Source organism: Brachycentrus maculatus, unplaced genomic scaffold, assembly GCF_059751285.1.
Source record: "Brachycentrus maculatus isolate JH-2025_06_01 unplaced genomic scaffold, ASM5975128v1 h1tg000043l, whole genome shotgun sequence".
NCBI classification, from domain to species: Eukaryota; Metazoa; Arthropoda; class Insecta; order Trichoptera; family Brachycentridae; genus Brachycentrus; species Brachycentrus maculatus.
Genome location: NW_028280797.1, coordinates 970548 through 989318, shown reverse-complemented (window position 1 = coordinate 989318; position 18771 = coordinate 970548). Strand labels below are relative to the sequence as shown.

Here is an 18771-nt window from a genome sequence, read left to right as displayed (position 1 = left end):
ATATTTTTATATTTCAACAGTTATACACAACATTTTGAGTGTTCAAATACTAGCGAATCTCGTAAAAAACAAAACCCTAGATATTATTCTAACCTTTATGGCGCTTGTCCACTACACGGGATTTCACCGTCTGGCAGTCTGTTTTTTTAAAATAAAAGCGACTGCGAAAGTTCGTTTATTTTTTGACATAAATATGTCAAAAATAATATGAAAGATAACCCCTATAATGGACACACTCAAAATGTTGTAAATAAATTATCTGGTCAAATTATAAGCTGAAATATTAAAAAAATGTTAATGATATTTTCTGGCGTTTCTCATGTATGTAATTATAATCCAGGATTTGGACCTCACATACTAATAAAAGAGTTTCTGCTCAATAAAAAGCTTATTTACATCTCACCAATAGATGTCTCTAGTGAAGTTTTAGTGATTCAAGAACTATGTTTAAAAATTGGTTCAAATATATATAGAACTTCCAAGAATCTTCATAGTGTGGTTGTCAATGATGGGTAGAATTGGTGAATGTTAACCATATGAAGTGATCAGTTAAACCAGCCTATGACGGTCGTCAATCACGTAAATGCCCAGACTTCCATATTCTTCTTCATCTTTGATGAGATGTCAAAAAATAATAATAATAAAATAAAAACCCTTATCCGCACCAAATGGTGCATAGGGCACTGCTTCATATAAACGCAGTGTTATCTTGATCGTATGCACATGAAGGAAAGGTGACAGCCCTCCGCTTCAGGTACCAGTCCAGGGTAATATTAAATAAATATTACAGTGAAAAAATCACTTATATTTATTTTACCCCCCCCTGGGAATCGAACCCAGGACCTCCAAAACGGTAGCCGAGCGTGCTGACCATTACACTACGGAGGCGGCTTAGTAAAAAGCTTCTTTACATCTCACCAATAGATGTATCTAGTGAAGTTCTAGTGATTCAAGAAGTATGTTTCAAAATTGGTTCAAATATATATAGAACTTCCAAGAATTTGAATAATGGGTAGAATTGGTGAACGTTAAACGCGTGAAATCGCTTAAACCAGCCTATGACGGTCGTCAGCCCCGTAAATACCCAGACTTCCATATTCTTCTTCATCTTTGATGAGATGTCAAAAAATACTACAACTAAATTTATCGTTATTATTATTCAAATCTCCCTTGCTGCAAATTCGTGCCGATTATTTGGTTTCAGCGTTTACGCAGGAAATCGTAACGTAATTAATTACGGAATTCAACTTGTACTGCGCAAACACTTAGTCAGTCTTGCAAACAAAATGTTTGTTTCTACCTAATAGATTTGTTTGTCGTATTTAGTTGCTTTTAAAACCAATTTGCCGCGTCAAACTTTACCAACTTTGATTTATTTCGAGATACTAAGCATTTTATATTTATTCACAAATATTCACATAAAGTCTCTGTTAAAGAAATTTAAATAAAGCTTCCTCAATCAACTGTAGATGGTGCCGAGAACTCACATCGCTCATTCCTTTCAACAACGTCATATCGCTCACTCCTTTCAAGAACTTCATAAATCAAAAAACTTGATTTTTCAGGAGAACGTTTTTAAAGTTTAAAAATATAATACAATGTATTAAAATTAAATATCAAACCACTTACTGAGCTTTTTTTACTGTGCAACAGATCTTTTTAGGTTAAACCTGAAGGTTTTTTCTCCATTTGAAAAATATTTAGTATTTTAAAAAAAAAAGTAAACAACACCTTTTCTTCAAAGTGTAAAAACAACACTTTCTGCCCTGTAGCGGGTAAATATTAGGTAAAAAATATGCCTCTTTTGCTGGGATATAGTACATTTTCTGGGCATTACGAAAACACGCACAACTGAAAATTGACGATTTTTGATTTATGACGTTGTTCATAGGAGTGAGCGATATATTAAAAAGTCGTCAATTTTCAGCTGTGCATGTTTTCGGAATGCCCAGAAAATGTACTATATCCCAGCAAAAGCGGCATATTTGATTTACCCGCTACAAGGCAGAAAGTGTTGTTTTTGCATTTTGAAGAAAAGGTTGACGTGGTGAAACCACGTTTATCCTTTCAGGCTGGCTAAAAAAATCAATCGTCAATCCATTTAATTAATTAGTCTTAGGAAAAAAAAAATTCTGTACGCGCAAATATTTTTTATGGCTCCGACCTTTTATAATTTACCTGTCGTAAAACTAAAATGTATTTAAAAGGTTTGAATCATAAAAAACTGTCGCCAACCCGCTGGCCTTTGTAAAGGGATTATTTCCCGGCGGTCTTTATTATTATTATACTAAGAGCATTCTTTATTATATTATAAATAAAATTAAGTTTGCTAATTGAAATGTCTAGACGTTGAAAATTTTGGGGGTGGATACAAGCGCACCGTCAGCCAATGAAAAATGGTTTCGAGGGCGTGATCTTCAAGGAGAGAAACCGAATATAACGGGGAGACATCAGTTGGAAGGGGCATTATTTCGGGAAATCAGTGGGATCGAGGAGTTGGAAGGAGCAGTCGGGAGAGATCAGGGGGATCGAGCAGTCGGGAGAAATCAGTTAGAAGGAGCATACCTACACCAGGTTTTAAGACTTGTGTGAGGAGAAGAGCGGGATCTCTACGCAGGGAGAGAGAAGATAGAAAAAAAGGAGTTACTCATCCGGAGTATCAAAAGCAAACCCACGCCGGGTCATAAGCCTCAAAATTAAGAGCTGAAGCTCTACTAGGAGAAGAAGAAGACAAGAAGCAAGAATCATCGCACGGCGGCCCGTCATAAGAAGAACCTCATCCCAGCATCCAACGGCGCAGCTTTTTTCACAAAGAATCACGGCCACCCCAGCATCACGGCGCATCTTTTCCACCAAAGGTTAGAATAAGTTTAATTTAAGATAGGGTTAATTAATTTTAAGCTTATTTAAGATAGCAATTTAAGATTGGTTTAAGTTGAAGTCGCCTTTGTATAATTTTGATATTTTTAATTAAATTAATTTAAGTATATTTTTTGTGCTGAATTTTCATTCATCTCCCTACCCCTCCTTCTAATATTCCCAAGGTATATCAGCTCGAAAAGGTGGGCGACGTATTGGCAAGGTGGGCAAGGTATTGTTTAATTATTTTTTTTGAATATACTTTCAAATGGAGAAAAAACCTTCAGGTTTTACCTAAAAAGATCTGTTGCCCAGTAAAATGTTCAATAAGTGGCTTGATATTAAGTATTTTTGATACATTTTATTATATATTTGAAATTTAAAAACGATCTATGATGTCAAATACTTGAAAGCGGCCGAGTCAGGAGTCGTAATAATCGTCGGGTATGTATGAGGAGATGCATGAATGTAGAAGAGGCAAAGAATGTTTGCAACGACAGAGTGGTGCGGCTTGCGATTCTCTCTGCCTACCCCTGCGGGGAAGCGGCCTGATGGTTAGTTAGTTAGTTAGTTAGTTAGTTAGTTAAAAACGATCTCCAGAAAAATCTTTTTTATTTATTTATGACGTTGTTGAAAGGAGTGAACGACATATATACCGTCGAGATTTTCCTTTGAGGAACGCGGTCGACACAGGAAATTCAGTATTATTTTAAGAATTTTCCCTAGTGCATTTTTCCGGCGACGAATTTCCGGTCAAGTCTGCGGAGGCAGTCTTCCGGTCGACTTCCTTTTCCGGCCTGTGAAGCCTTTGGCGCGAAAAGTACAGATTTGCTGGAAATCCGAGCTCTTTAGACATTTTTCAGGCAATTTCAGATTTATTAACCGAACTACATGAACTGTGAATTTGGCGCGACGATTATAGACGCCCCGCTAAAAATGTCATATCTACAAAATCGACGCGATACAAGTAAGCGTTTTGAAAGGATATAAATAAAGGGTGTTTTAATTTATGCGTTAATTGTTTTTTAAGTGAGTGTTTTTGCCTAGAATTGACAACTGAAACAACTGAAAATTGACGATTTTTGATATATGACGTTGTTGAAAGGAGTAAGCGATATGTGTTCGTGTTGGTCGCAAACGAATTCGTTTATTGTGCATTTATTAACTATCTATTTGACTAATCATCACGACTCCTTCTGTAGGGGTAGGCAGAGAGAATAGAACGCCTCACTAATCTGTCATTGCAAACATATTCGCCTCCACAGTTATGCATCTCTCATACGTACCTTCGCCGATTATTATGACTCCTGACCTGACCACTATCAAGTTTTTGATGTATTCATTTGTATGAAGTTCTCCTCGGTCTTCGTCTGCTTCTATTGCCAACCGCATTCGCCTCATACTTTCGTCAAAATTGTCAATTTATCCTCGGTCTCCATTTGCTCCTATTCATGTTTAATTAATCTTATTCAACTTATTGATCACGTTAGTGTTGTAAGTAAAATTCACTATATATATATTTATATACATATATATATATATATATATATATATATATATATATATATATATATATATATATATATATATATATATATATATATATATATATATATATATATATATATATATATATATATATATATATATATAAAAATATATCATATATGTACCGTTCTGAAGGTCCTGGGTTCGATTCCCATGGGGGGTCAAATAAATATAATTGATTTTTTCACTCTAATATTTATTCAATATCACCCTGGACTGGTACTTGAAGCGGAGATCTGATCACCTTTCCTTCGTGTGTTGACGATCAAGTTAACACTGCATTTATATAATGCAGTGCCCTATGCACCATTGAGGTACGGATAAGGGTTTGAATGAAAAAAAAATGTATATATATATTTATTATATATATATATATATATATATATATATATATATATATATATATATATATATATATATATATATATATATATATATATATATATATACATATTTAAGCTTGGAGCTTTGTGTCAGGGTCAACGCACTCGTCGCGCCGTCCTTGCCGGCGATCGCGGTTAAAAACCCTTTGTACGGTAGCGAACGCTCCCCAAAGTCCGACAACGTTGAAAGATACCGGTTGCCGCTTTAGTTTTAATTTGGACGCGCGTGATGTACGGCGATGACGTTTCCAGTTTGAATTTAGAACGGCTGCGAGCGCTGTCCAAATGTGGACAGTTTTGAACTTGACCGGATGACCGCAAATGGTTATTGTCTGATTTGGTATTTTTATCTTTGTGGAATAATATAATGATCTAGATCAATGCTATGGTTAAGCTCACATTAGTTTATATTTTTTTTAAGGAATAACCCGCCTACTGATAGAGACTTGTCTGCAGGTAGGATAGTAAGGATAGGGAAGGTAAATGTGAAAAATGCATCACAAATACCCAGACCAATTGAAAATAAATCTTTCTCGAATTAATTTTATAATTGGTGGGAATCGAACCGCGACACTAATTTCGCAGTCGAGCATCTATCCTACTACACTATGGCGCTTGCCTTACTAAACTTTAATACAGCTTAATTTACCGTAAGAGTTATATTAACATTTTGACATCTCAACATAGATGGAAGTCTGGGCATTTACGGGGCTTACGACCGTCATAGGCTGTTTAAGTGATCACTTTACACACGTGGTACGTTCACCATTCTACCCATAATTAACAATCACAGTATTTTTTTAAAAAATTGGGACTCCTACATATATTGTTCGTCTCATTATATCGCTTTTACGTGTGAGTTCACTGAAGTCATATATGGTTGGTTTGAGAAAGCTTTTATTAAAGTAAGATTCGCGATATTTGTAGGAGTTCCAAAAGTTTTTTTTTAGCAGAGTTGATCATTCTGCTAAATAAAAACATTCTGGCATTTGTCTCCTCTATTTCACATTTCCTTCTCCACTTTCTTTCCCACTTCTTTGATAATGGAGTCTACACCGCAGGGTTGATCACCCTTTTCACCCTTATCCGCACCCAATGCAGTGTATTAATGCAGTGTTATCTTGATCGTTACTTCCATGAAGGAAAGATGATCACTCCTTAGCTTCAGGGTCCAGTCCAGGGTAATATTTAATAATTCTTAGGTTTTAAAATCACTAATATTTAATCTCTTCCCCTGGGAATTCTTTTCCCAACCGGGACCTCCAGCACGGTAGATAAACTCGCTTAGATACGCACAGATCACATTTCATATAAATATATATTTTATATATATATGTATATACATGTATATACATAAAAAAGTACGGTGCCCTATGCACCATTAGAACGTACAGGGTCGAGAAACATTCTTTAATAAAAAACTGTTACGAACACCGTCGGAATATTGGTTTAAAAAAGAGATACCAGATTCTTAGTGTATCGAATTGGGCAAATGGTTTTCTTTGTTTGCAAATGCAGCGGTCACGGACGTCGCCCGAATGCTGATTGAAGGTAAAATAACCGGTCGGCTTCTTCGAAAGTTGCCGGCTGTCATTTTCTACCGGTTTGAATGATAAACATCGACTCGATGCGTTATTATAACTTTCTTCTAAATGTCAATTTGTATTTATTAGTTCGAGATTTAGCAAAAAAAGCGAATAAAAGAAATCGTAGATAATGTGTTCAGAATTTAGTCGTACAATGTAAGGCTGAGATAAGCATTATCAATAAAATTTAGAAAGGTGTATGAAACGTTACAAAATTAAACTAAAACATTTATTTATATACGTTTAACCTCGGCTCGTAACGCATGTCTGTATTGAAAACTATAGTGCATGTTGGTCTTCGGGTCGACCAAAAATCGCATGTGTTAGACATTTTGTGTAGTTTTGAGTGTGTAAATGGTGCTATGGTGGTGAAGGGTAGTATTGTTTGCATGCTGTGTTAGTGATTGTCCTGACGAAGAGACGGGTACGTCTCGAAACCGGTAGACGTAAAAATCTCGGTGAGTGGTTATATACTAATTTTATTAACATTTTGTAAAAAAATAAATAACTAAAACATTTGTTTTTTGTATCGATTGTGAAATCAAACACATATTATTTGAGTCTACTAACTTGTATTCAATTTTTTTTTAAACATATAAAAATTTAATATTTTGACAGTTGTTTCGCCTAGTTATGGCATTTTCAAACAGTTTGAAAGTATTGGGCGAACCATAACTAGGCGAAATAATTGTCATAAGACTTATTTTGATGCGTTTTTTAACAAAAAAATATGAAATGAAAAATATAATATAATTAAAATACAAGTTTTACTTAGTAAGCATGGGTAGATTTCACCACAAAGTGACTGCCGAATTAATTAATTAAAGTAAAATATTTTATTTATTGTTTCGGCATTAACTTTTTTTTTTTTTTATTTATTTATTTTTTTTTTTTTATTGGAAGGAAGAACAACAGTTACAATATATGATACATACAGAATACAAAAAATAAAATCATGAGTACCAATTATAGTTCTTCACAACTATACATAAGAGAGGTCTATATAAAGGAAGAGACATGAGACAAGGATGGGATAAAGAGAAAAGGAGATGGCAGTGATAGGAAAGAAAGAAAAGGAAAGGACAGGGAATAGAATTACTTTTTTAGGTTTATAAGATTTCGAACAATTTAGCTTTAAATTTTAAAAGATTGGAGTAGAACATATCAAGGTCGGTACAACATTCATTAAATTTTCCACAACTTCGATAAATAAAGGAATTTTTTGTATAGTTCTTTGTTGGTGCTGGATTATAAAAGGTATGACTATGCCTATTGATTCTAATTGGACAGTGAAAAGGTATCTGCGCAAGAAGATAAGGGCTCTCAGTCACATTATTTATAACTTTATACAAAAAACATAAATCTGATATATTCCTACGTTTACTAAGTGAAGATAATTTATGGAAGGCTAAAGATTCTTCATAAGAGTTGAAACTTAAATGAAGCTTACCATCCATCATTTTTAGAAATTTATTTTGAATACGATCAAGTTGAGCTATATATATAGCGAACTGAGGGTTCCAAACGACTGAGGCGAATTCGAGGTGACTACGAACATAAGCGTTATATAAAGTTACAAGAGATGATGTATTTTTAAATGGTTTAGTGGTTCGAAAAATAAAACCTAAGTTTCTGTAGGCCTTATTAACGCAGGCTTCAATATGTGAAGAAAACAAAAGTTTCTCGTCCATTATAACACCAAGGTCTCTTAATTCAGTTTTCCTGGTCAGCCGACTATTGTTAATTTCATAATCAAACATAATTTTATTTTTTTTTCTTGTGAACGTAATGCTAAAACATTTATTGACATTCAGAAAAAGCTGATTAAGATTACAATAAGACACTAGATTATCGAGATCGTTTTGCAACATTGAACAATCGTCTAAAGACTTGACTCGTATAAATAACTTGGTATCGTCAGCAAACATGAGAAAATTTTGATTGATATGTTTGTTAATATCGTTTATGTATATTAAAAATAATAATGGGCCCAGGTGGGATCCTTGGGGAACCCCAGAAGGAATCATAATGTAATTAGAAGTAAATCCTAGAACCGCTACCGCTTGGCTTCTATTTTCAACATAAGAAATGAGCCATCTAAGAAGATCACCATGAATACCCATTTCGCGAATCTTACGAATCAAGACATTGTGATTTATTTTGTCGAAGGCCTTGGCAAAATCAGTATATATGGCGTCCACCTGGTAGCCCTCTTCCATGGCCGATAGTATGAAATGATTGAACTCAAGCAAATTTGACTCAATCGACCTGCCTCTTAAGAATCCGTGTTGGTTCAATATAATGTCATTTCTTATTACTGGGTTGATTTTATCCGTGACAATTTTTTCCATAGTTTTTCCAAAAAGTGGAAGTTTGGATATCGGTCTATAATTACTGATATTTGTGGTAAGACATGTTACAATGATTAAAGAAAACACTTGTTTTTTACCACTTGAGTTTTATTATAGACTACATGTTTCAGAAGTTAAACTTCCATCATTCAGGTCTGTATAATAACTAAAATATAAAATATAAAATAAAGTAAAATATAATACAACTAAGTTGACTCAAAAAATCAGTGTTTGATTGAAAAATTGATATATAAATTTGAATATAGTTCTACAAATTAAACGCGAAATCTGTTAATAAACATTTGTTTTTAACGACTCTAATTTTTGGTATTTTCACCAACCACTTTCGACAATCCCCTTGTTATCCTAAGGGACAATGAATGAAAAAAATGAAACGGTTGCTTTCGGTGGATTTTTGCGAGTTCCATCTTAATTCCTTTTACTTAGAATAGTATCTGCTCAAATCCACTTTCAACTATGACCCACTTAGATCCAACGCCAGCAACCTCTTGCGATTTCTCCATTCACAGCCTTAGCTCAGCTAACGTTCGTCGTTCTCCAGTCCAGGCGAGCCAACGGCCAACTGTTGTCACCGGTCACAGTTGACCGACTGTCGTAATGACAAGTTGAACCGCGTTTTCATCTAACGGTCCGTTATCTTGAGACTCATTGTTTTAAAAGTATTTGTATACAAGCAGTTTATTATATATTTATTTTAGTGTATAATGTATGGAAGTGAAGCGTTGGAAAAATAAGGATGAACGGAGACTGAATGCAGTCGAAATGCTATCTCTCAGTGCGGCAAAACTATGTATTATACATCGCTCACTCCTTTCAACAACGTCATATATCAAAAATCGACAATTTTTAGTTGTGCACGTTTTAGGAATGCCCAGAAGATCTACTATGTCCCAGCAAAAGCGGCATATTTTTAACTTAATATTTACCTTAATTGATTCGGCAGTCACTTTGTCGTAAAATATATCCATTTTTAATAAATGTTTTACTTTGTAAATACCACTATTTCTTAATACCGTATGCGGTGTTTGAAAATGATGCGGAATGCATCGAAACACTTGTCACAGTAGATTTTAAGAAATAGTGGTATTTACTAAGTAAAACATTAATTAAAAAATAATATTTACCCGTTACAGGGCATAAAGTGTTGTTTTTGCATTTTAAAGGAAATGTGTTGTTTAATTAGTTTTTTAAATGTACAAAATATTTTTCAAATGGAGAAAAAACATTCAGGTTTTACCTAAAAAGATTATTGCACAGAAAATTTTTTAATAATTGGCTTACTATTTATTTTAAATACATTTTATTATATTTTTAAACTTTAAAACAGATCTCCTGAAAAATCAAGTTTTTAATGAAATAATAAATTTGTATTCTCAATATTATTAATATTTAAAGCATTTACTTGGTGGTTAGTCATTTTTCCTTATTTATTTTTTTTTACAAAAATGTTAGTAAAATTCGTATATAACCACTCACCGGTGAGTGGTTATATACTAATTTTATTAACATTTTTGTAAAAAAATAAATAAGTAATAAACTTGTATTAGTTACAATACGAGCTTTTCACAGACGCGCCTAAAAAAATGCGACCAGGATATAAAAATTCTTTTTATTTAGTTTTTACAATATTTTTGAAGCCGACTTTGCCAGACAGCGCGCCATCTGGCATACGCCTGTCACAAAAATGACAGAAAGGACACGAGAGCTGCATTCATTATTTCGATATAAAAAAGTCCTTGGCGGATATGAATTATGTACATAAATTAATATCAACTCTCCAATCCTTAAAAAACTTATTAATATATATATATATATATATATATATATATATATATATATATATATATATATATATATATACAGTATCTACTCAATGAATTAGGGCCACGCAGGATTTCGCGCAATTTCTCAATTCAAACAGGAATAACTCAGAGAAAACCTTGAATAAAACAACATTGAATTTTATTTACACATGAACACTTTATTACGCTTAAATTATGCATATATTTTCATATAAATATAGTTAGTATTTAGTATTTCCACCTTTGGCAGAAATAACTGCCTCAAATCTTTTTGGCATACTTAAAATGCACTGTTTTATCATGTTTTTTATTTCTTCGTCTTCTGACCAAATTTTTTTAATATTTTTTTTTAGACAGTCTACTGTCGTATTTGGAAATGAGTATACCTTATTTTTTAACATGCTCCATACGTTTTCTATAGGATTAAGGTCCGGAGAATTTCCAGGTCAGGGGAGCAAAGGCAGATTTTTGTTAGACAAAAATTTTATTATTGATTTAGCCCGGTGGCAAGGTGCCCCATCCTGCATGAAGGTGTATGGACCTTCTGTTGGGTCGAGTGTATGGTAGAAGGGCAATAAAATTCGTTCGAGAACCTGCTTATAGGAATTTTGGTTCATTGTTCCTTCCACGAAAAACAACGGCCCAGGTAAATTGTTAATAATACATGACCATATCATTATTGCAGGGGGGTGTTTGATAACTTTTACCACACAGGCCTCATTGTAACGTTCCATTGGTGTTCTCCTGATGAATCGACGGCTCTCTGTCACGGCTTCTAACCGGCACTCATCACTAAAGATGACATGAAAAATAATGAAAATTTAAGTTTAATTCAAATATATAAGTTTATTTACTAAAATGATATGTTGAAAATTCAATTTAAATAAATACCTTTTTCCAATCATCTACCGAGTAATTTCGATGTAGCCTGGCCCATTTTAATCGATCCGCTTTCATTCGTGGTGTCAATTTTGGTACTTTTACAGGGCGCCTGCATTTCAGGTTTACTTCGTAAAGACGTCGCCTCAGTGTTGATACCGATATATTTATACCCTCTTCTTCCAATTTTATTTTTAATGTTTTTGCTGATGCACTACGGTTTTCTAAGGCACTTTGAACGATTTTTCGATCAGTCCTCGGTGTTGTTTTTCTAATCCTACGACAGTTCTTTCGCCGATTGCTGGTGGCGGGTGACTGATTTTTTATTGATTTTGAAATTCTGGCCACTGTTTGACGAGAAACGTTTTCTTTTTTTGAAATTTCTCTATTAGATAGTATTCCTAATTTCAGTAGCACTATAACACTAGACTTTTTTTCCTCAGAAATGTCTTTACTTTTTCCCATTTTGTCCTTTTCAAAAAAAACACTTGCGTTTACAAAAAAAATTTATACTTTATGAACTAAAATTAAAAATTAAGTGTTTTTCACAAGACACGGTAACTATATAACCTCTCTGAACAAAACAACAACCAGAACTCAAGAAACTTTACTAATAAATGAGATAGGACTATTTTTTGAACTTTCAACTATCTGTCTACCTGTGCTAATTAGGGACCTTTCTCAGAAAAAGGGTTTGAAATTTTGTAAAGGCTTAAATAATCCAGGTATATTTTACATATTATTGAAGGTAATATACATGATATTAGATGTCAATAGAAAACTTAAAGTATTTTTGTAAAATAAATATAATAATCCAAAAGATTTCAGAGTATTCAAAAAAATAATGGGTGGCCCTAATTCATTGAGTAGATACTGTATATATATATATATATATATATATATATATTATTTTTATATTGTTTAAATGCTTATTCACACTTGATGGTGCAAAGGGCACTGTATCATATAAACGCTGTGTTATCTTGAAGGAAAGGTTGTATTGCTCTTTCTTCACTCATTCGATTTACACGTACAAACCATCTCAATTTTTATTTTAATTACCTAACGTCCAAGTGACTCTGAAATCTAGCTACGGCTTATGTAACACCGCTTATCATGTCCCTACTCAGGCTTCAACGTTATAGGTTTCATATCCTATGCCTACTTGTGAGTGGATTTACTCTTTATGTTTAAAGTTACTATAATTTCATGTAATTCATGAGTGAAAATTCTAGGCAAAAACACTCGCTCACTACTTAAATTCTTGGAAGTTCTATATATATGAACCAATTTTGAAACATTGTTCTTGGATCACTAGAACTTCAATACAGACATCTATTGGTGAGATTTTTAATAATATGAAAATAACTCCTGTAATTGGAGATAATCCAGATTTTGCGAACAAGTATTTGAACACACTCAAAATGTTGTAAATTTAAGTGTGAAAAACATTTTAATTGTGTTTAAATACTTATATCTATAAGTATAAATACTTATATATATCTGTTTCAAATTTGAACATTTTCATTTAAAAATAATATTTACTACGAACTAAAAATAAAATAAAATATATGAGCACTATTATTTGTAATCGTCCGCCTCCGTAGTGTAATGGTCTGCACGCTCGGTTCTGGAGGTCCCGGGTTCGATTCCCAGGGGGGGGCAAATAAATATAAGTGATTTTTTCACTGTAATATTTATTCAATATTACCCTGGACTGGTACCTTATGCGGAGGGCTGATCACCTTTCCTTCATATGTAAACGATCAAGATAATACTGCGTTTATATGAAGCAGTGCCCTATGCACCATTGGGGTGCGGATAAGGGTTTTAAACTTTTAAAAAATACTTTTCACGTACATTGATTTTCTCCAAATAGGAGTTTTTTTATGTAATTCTTGAGTGAAAATTCTAGGCAAAAACACTCGCTTAACCAGCAATCTCAACACAGTTATTAAATCCTTATATATCTCCATAGGAACATCTTCCACACGTGGTTTTGTCTCAAATACTTCTGAGGGATCGCATTTCGACTGCAATCAGTCCGATTTCATCCTTCCTTTACCAACTCCAAGTGTATATCGCTCACTCCTTTCAACAACGTCATATTAAAAAAATCGTTTATTTTCAGCTTTGCATGTTTTCGGAATGCCCAGAAAATGTACTATATCCCAGCAAAAACGGCATATTTTTAACTTTTATATTTACCCGCTACAGGGCAGAAAGTGTTGTTTTTGCATTTTGAAGAAAAGTTATTGTTTAATTATTTGTTCAAATATACTAAATATTTTTCAAATGGAGAAAAAAACCTTCAGGTTTTACCTAAAAAGATCTGTCGCACAGTTAAAAGTTCAATAAGTGGCTTGATATTTATTTTTAATACTTTGTACATACTATATTTTTAAACATTAAAAACGTTCTTCTGGAAAATCAAGTTTTTTGATTTATGACGTTCTTAAAATGAGTGTGCGATATGAACGTGAACGCCCGTGAACGAATGCGTGAATAAATATGTCTGGCTAAAGTAGCTTTCCTGACTTAAAATGTATGATAAAAAAATAATAAGGCGAAAAAATGCGCGTCGCGTCCGTTTAATTTCGGATATGCACTCATACTCCGCTAGACGTGACACACCCAATACTCACTGCAACGAAACGGAATTCCTACATGCACATATCGCTCACTCCTTTCAAGAACGTCATAAATCAAAAATCGTCAATTTTCAGTTGTGCGTGTTTTCGGAATGCTCAGAAAATGTACTATATCCCACTGAAAGCGGCATATTTTTAACTTGATATTTACGCGCTACAGGGCAGAAAGTGTTGTTTTTGCATTTTGAAGGAAAGGTATTGTTCAATAATTTTTTTAAATTTACTAAATATTTTTCAAATGGAGAAAAAACCTTCAGGTTTAACCTAAAAAGATCTGTTGCACAGTAAAAAATTCAAAAAGTGGCTTGATATTTATTTTTAATAAATTGTATTATATTTTTAAACTTTTGAACGTTCAATTTATTATTAGATTAAAACCAATATTTTTAGCTTTTCCACTTTTTTATTTGACCAGCGACCGGGTTTCGTCGTTACCGACATCATCAGACCAGTCTGATGATGTCGGTAACGACGAAACCCGGTCGCTGGTCAAATAAAAAAGTGGAAAAGCTAAAAATATTGGTTTTAATCTAATAATAAATTAAAAATGCAATTCCATCACGAAGTGTCAGTGGATAATATAAATCTATTTTAAACGTTCTCCTGAAAAATCAGTTTTTTTTATTTATGACGTTCTTGAAAGGAGTGAGCGATACGTGTAAATTTCCAAGAGGAAGTACAGTAAATTCCCCTATAACGTTGAGATATTAAAAATGTATAATTTAAAAAAACAGAGAAATATTTGTGTTGTTATTAGTTACACAAATATTTCAATTTCATACTATTTCTGTGAGCATAAGCGGATCATTATAAGAAAAAGGTATCAAATTGTGGCTGAGTGGGTTCGAACCGAGAAACCCTGACTTTAGAGTCCGTAAATGACATAAATGAGTCATTATTAAATTAAAATACAATCATTTACCCACTATAACGTTTTCTCCGATAACGTTGTAACTATCTCAGCATTATACGGGGGTTCACTGTAAAGGAGGGGGGAGGGAAGAATGCAAGGGCAATCATCTGAATTATTCACGGTAAAAGTTCATTGTTAGATGACAATGACAGTCGACGAATGTCACTTCTTAAAACCAGCCGTGGCAAATCGAAGGAGAGAAAAGACCGGAATACCTATAGCAATACCTTGATGATGCTGAGCTTGATCATTGTTTAAATGTTGAAATAATAAAACACTTGTATGAGACCATTTTTCTTTTTTTTTTTTATTATTTTAAATAAGACCGGTTTCGCGATCGATATTTAAAAGAAAAAGAGTAATATCTGTGTTATTATTCATTGATTCGGCATTAACTTTGTGGAATGACGTGATTATTAAAATTGAACACTTGAATAATCCACTTTATCGAGTTTTATTTTTATTTACGACTAGTTTCGAAAACGACAGCTGTTTTCATCTTCCGGTACAAATTAAAATTAACGAACTAAAATATATTTAGGGGTATATATAGGTTAATAAATATAGGTAGGGGGGTTAAGGAACAACATTTTTTGTAAAAGGAAACATAGATAATAATGGTGACGTATTTTGAAACAGTATATTATTAATGCGAAGCAGAATGTCTGCCTCCGTAGTGTAATGGTCAACACGCTCGGCTACCGTTCTGGAGGTCCCGGGTTCGATTCCCAGGGGGGGGGTCAAATGAATATAAGTGATTTTTTCACTGTAATATTCATTCAATATTATCCTGGACTGGTACCTGAAGCGGAGGGCTGATCACCTTTTCTTCACGTGTAAACGATCAAGATAACACTGCGTTATATTACGCAGTGCCCTATGCACCATTGGGGTGCGGATAAGGGTTTTATTATTATTATTATATTATTATTTTGTCCGCCTCCGTAGTGTAATGGTCAGCATGCTCGCCTACCGTTCTGGAGGTCCCGGGTTCGATTCCCAGGGGGGGGTCAAATAAATATAATTGATTTTTGCAGTCTAATATTTATTCAATATTACCCTGGACTGGTAACTGGCTGATCACCTTTTCTTCACGTGTAAACGATCAAGATAACACTGCATTTGTATTACGCAGTGCCCTATGCACCATTGGGGTGCGGATAAGGGTTTTATTATTATTATTATATTATTATTGATTATTGTTTTATCTGAATTTAAATTTTTATGTTTTTCTAAATTTTCTAAATTATTCATGACTTGACCTTTATTTGTAACAGAGTGTAATAATTTAAGAGTATGAGATTCAAATGAGTGGTTAGTTTCCATGATATGATTTGCAAATTCCGAAAAATAATTACTTGCTAGTCCACGGCGATGTCCTCTTATTCTAATTCTTAGACTTCTCGCAGTTTGGCCAGTATATTTTTTATCGCAGTCGTAAATAAAAATAAAACCCGATAAAGTGGTATGTTCAAGTGTTCAATTTTAATAAAATTATCTACTACTACTACTACTACCATCACGCCGTTTCCCCGCAGGGGTAGGCAGAGAGGATGGAACGCCACACTCTTCTGTCCTGACATACACTCCTAGCCTCCTTCACATCCATACATCTAGTCATACATGCCCTCCGATTACGCAGACTTTTGACACCGCCAGATTTTAGGTTCTGATTGATCTGATCGTGCCAAGTCTTTTTCGGTCGTCCTCGTTCTGTTTTCCCTCTCACATTCGCCACATATATTTTCTTAGTCATTCTCTCGCTATCCATTCGCTCCACATGTCCATACCACCGCAAAGAGCTCTTTCTAATCTTTTCAATTATTCCTCGTTCAGCCTTACATTCCTTTCTTATATCGTCGTTTTTATTATTTACACAAATATTTAAATTTCATACTATTTCTGTGAGCCTAAGCGGCTCATTATAAGAAAAAGGTATCAAATTGTGGCTGAGTGGGTTCCAACCGAGAAACTCTGATTTTAAGAGTACGCGACACTAACCACGGGACTACAGCCCGACACAATGCCCGACACAATTATTACCAGACGAAAGGACCGCCAGCCGGAAATATACATGAACGGAGTCCGGTTGCAATTCGTAGACCATTTCAAGGTTTTGGGCCTCACCATAGACCGTAACCTAAATTGGTCTAAACACGTTGACAACGTTTGCAAAAAAGCAGCTGGCATCACGAACAAACTCTTGAGAGCCGCCAAACCGACATGGGGAGCGTCACCGGAAGTTATGCAGCAAATATATATAGGCGCTGTAGAACCTCTGATAACATATGCCTCAAGCGTGTGGGTGGAAGCGGTTCACAAGAAAGTCATCAGAAAGAAACTGGACTCTATGCAAAGACATATTGCTATCAGGTCATGCAAAGGGTACAGGACAATCTCCCTTGTTTCAGCTCAGGTTTTAAGTGGATTTATGCCACTCGATCTGAGGATTAGGGAGCTTGCTGAGGCATACGCAGTCAAGAAAAGCCTTATCTTGCAGGACCTGCCGGAAGACAGATTCTACCAGGGAGTCGGAGACTACTTCTCCCTCCCTCATCCAGCTGAACGACTTTCCATAGATCACGGCTACGATGACCAGACTCTACCTGGGACATTGCAGGAAGAGTTGAGGATCTTCACCGATGGTAGTCTCTTGAACGGCAAAGTAGGTGCAGCTTTTGTACCCTTCGATGGCGTGAGAGAGCTGCCGTCGAGGAAGTTGAAACTCGACGACTTCTGTTCTGTGTTCCAGGCGGAACTTTATGCGATCAAAGAAGCCTTGTTTTATGTTTTGAAAAAACCCCCAAACAGATGGAAGCAGATAACGATCCTGACAGACTGTAAATCTGGCGTCCACGCAATAGCGGACCGAAATTCGATCAACCCTATTGTCATGGACATCAGAACAGATATTCAAAAGTTAAGATGCAGACACCAGAATGTGTATATCGGCTGGATAAGGGGTCACTGCGGTATCCTAGGGAACGAAAAGGCGGATGAAAAGGCCCGGGAGGCAACACTCAAGAAGACTGCCCCTGACTATGCCAACTTCCCGCTAAGTTTTGCCAAAAGGAAAATTAGAAGCAGGACCCTCCAACTCTGGAATGATCGTTATTTGAACGAAACCACCGGAAAGGTAACCAAAATGTTCTTACCAACCATTTTCCATGCCTTTGATTTCAGGAGACTGCAGAAACCTGGCTTTGAGCTCACTCAAATCCTTACGGGTCACGGTGGGTTCATGAGCTACCTACATCGTTTCAAGATATCCGAGATCGACAGCTGTACGTGTGATGATGAGACACCTCAAGATGTCCCTCACCTGTTGATGCTTTGCCCCCTTTTCAGCTTTCAAAGACAACAGCTGGAGGCGCGTTGCAGGAGCCTGGGCGAGGATCTATCCAACATCGAATCCGTGATAGTTCATAAGGAACTGTCACGAGAGGTAGTATCATACATGATAAAAATAGTAAAGGACATTGGTAACATAAACCAAAGTAGGACACAAAATGCCGAACCCTCTTCTAGTGGAACGGAAGGTCTGCTGATGACAGTCAACAGTCCGCCTTCTCCTGAGGAGTTTTACGTGGTTTCCTCCCAGCAATGAGCAAATGCAGAGAAGTTCCTATTTGACCCACACTAGATGATCCCTCCTGTTCCCAACACAGATTCAAACAAAAACATTTTTAATTAGCTAGAAGAAACAAAAATCCACTAAATGATCTATAAACCTTGTACATAATAAGCAAGGTAAATAATAAATGCAATTCCCATCAAA

At 34.9% G+C, this 18771-nt stretch overlaps 1 protein-coding gene across 3 annotated transcripts in view; it reads left to right on the top strand.

Moving 5' to 3' along the window:
* Fas3 (fasciclin 3) overlaps positions 1-18771 on the top strand; it is a 241110-nt gene that overhangs the window by 15289 nt on the left and 207050 nt on the right. The gene's annotated exons all lie outside the window — the stretch shown is intronic.